The sequence below is a fragment of the Dipodomys merriami genome, unplaced genomic scaffold (genome assembly GCF_024711535.1).
Source record: "Dipodomys merriami isolate MVZ:Mamm:240054 unplaced genomic scaffold, mDipMer1.0.p SCAF_403, whole genome shotgun sequence".
Taxonomy (NCBI): Eukaryota; Metazoa; Chordata; class Mammalia; order Rodentia; family Heteromyidae; genus Dipodomys; species Dipodomys merriami.
The window spans coordinates 123,467-125,696 of record NW_027205638.1 but is presented as its reverse complement, the minus strand read 5'-3'; the positions used below and the strand labels follow the sequence as shown (position 1 = coordinate 125,696).

Below are 2,230 nucleotides of genomic sequence, written 5' to 3'. Positions count from 1 at the left end.
ATGATAAATAGGCATTTTTAGTGCAAATACTGCAGAAAAATTTTCAAAGCAAAGATCATAATCATTCTAATCTATATAAAATCAATCTCAGTTCTTTAAACAATGTAGAGTACATCTGAATGCAGCCAACTTAAAAATCTTAAATAATGTACTAAGTTTTATGTCCCATTTCTCTCTTGGCAGTCCATGTTTTCAGGAAAATCTATAATGGAGCAGGAGATTGGCTGTGTATTGCTATCTCTTGTTGAAGTTTTTCTTCCTTGGCTCTTCTACAATGGCAAATTGTTCTTTTTTCCATGAAGCTACTGAGAAAAATCATCTATTTCAGTTTTTCCCTCCAAGAAATCTTCAGCAATATTATCAGATTCTTCCTCAGCTTCATGTGCAGCGACTTTCAATCTTGCCTTTAGGCCAACTGCACTACAACTCTCACTCAGTTCATGTTGTCTCTGCATCTTCTTTTCAAACTTAGATTTCATTTGTGTAAGTAACTCATACTTATCTAAGACAGTTTGCCTTTTGGCTTCCAAACTGGGCTCCAAGAGGAGATTTTTCTTGCTAATTCCTCAATACTTTTTACTAAATCATCCTTGTCATTAATAATTTGTTTTAGCTGAGGTAAACTCAGAAACTGTTCTAGTAATACTTCCTCTTGTTCATTCATATCTGTGAGTTGTGACACACTTTAATTCTGAGAGTTCTGGAAATGCATCAGGGACATTTGACATCATGTACCCAAAACCATTTTGGCTTATCGGTGTTGAAGTTTCCACTGTGGGAACAGGCAATGGCAGACTTGAAAGGACACCAAATGTAGGAGAGCAGAGTTGGCTGTTGTATAACTTGTTGTTGAAGAAGAAACAGTGTCAGTAACAAAGAAGTGATGTTCTGTTAGCTTCTTGAGGAGGATATGCAGGAAGAAACGGAAAACACTGAGAAGCATAAGGAGGCAGTCCACCTGGGTTACTATACAGGTATGGAAATGCTGTTGAAGTGGGAGTTAAAACAGGAGAATTCTTCCAAAACTCATCCAACAGACTCTGGCTAATCTTTCCAAGATCTGAGTGCATTGTAAAATTGCTTACTAATGGAGAGGTAACATATATTCCTTGTTTATCCATTAAAGGATGTCGGATTGGTGGATAAACACTGATCACTGTTTTTTCCTGAGGAAACTGTGGAGGAAGTAGTATATTAATGTTAATTGTCAAGTTGTTTACAGTGAAGGGCAATCTGTATTCCACATCTTTCTGAATTTCAGCTATACTGGAGTGGGAGTTCTGGAGGGACTCGATCAGGCGCTGCTTCTGCTGTTGGAGGCTGGTGAGGCCACCACCGGGGACCCTGCTGTGGAGAAGGAGGTGCTCTTGGTCAGGGGAAAGAGCCAGCTCATCCTCCTTGGGTCCCTGGGCCCAAGGCCCTAGAGGTTTGGGCCTGCTTCTCCCAGAGGCTGCCCGGCAGGTCTCCAGCAGGTCTCCAGCTACAGAGGAGTGGCCTGAAATACCCAAGGTCCGAGTCCGGGGGTGGGGGTGGGGGTGGCGGAGGGGCAGGTGGTGGGGCAAGCCAGAGGCGTCTTTTACCAAGCAAGCCAGGTTCCTGTTCCCCGGGTTTGGGGGCCATGACATAACTGGAGAGAGCTGGAGAGGAGCAACTTGTTGGGCAGGACACAAGCAACCAGGATCCTACCCTTGGAGGCCCAGGTGCCCCAGACTGGCTAGCCAGTCAGATTGTAACCCGGCTGCGCTCTGCGTGCCTGGCCTCCTCCTACTATGAGGACATTTCTTATCAAGCATTGTTGCCTCCTCCTTTGTTTCTCCTTACCATCCCTGCTGCAACACCCCCTCTCCCCCATCTAGTCCCCCGACTCCTCCCCAAAGTTGTAAAGTTCATATTTCAACTTAATGTCTTGTACATTTCATTGTTGCAATGGGTCCACATGTATCCCTATTTAAACAATTTGTTTTTCCCTTCCCCTCCACAAATTATACCAACATTAACTACAGTGAAAACAGGAGTTATACCATGGGGGAAGGACACACAAAGCAACAACAACAACAACAAATCACCCTGGGCTGGGAAGGTGGCTCAGTGGTAGAGTTCTTGCCATGCATGCAGGAGGCCCTGGGTTCAATTCCTCAGTACCACATAAACAGAAAAAGCTGGAAGTGGCACTGTGGCTCAATAAGTAGAGCACTGGCCTTGAGCTGAAGAGCTCAGAGACAATGCCCAG

The 2,230-nt window shown here is 44.5% G+C and overlaps 1 pseudogene; it reads right to left on the bottom strand.

Annotated features, from left to right (window-relative positions):
* Nucleotides 1–202: 202 nt before the first annotated feature.
* On the bottom strand, nucleotides 203–1,393 carry LOC138806661 (vacuolar protein sorting-associated protein 37A-like; annotated as a pseudogene).
* Nucleotides 1,394–2,230: the final 837 nt, after the last annotated feature.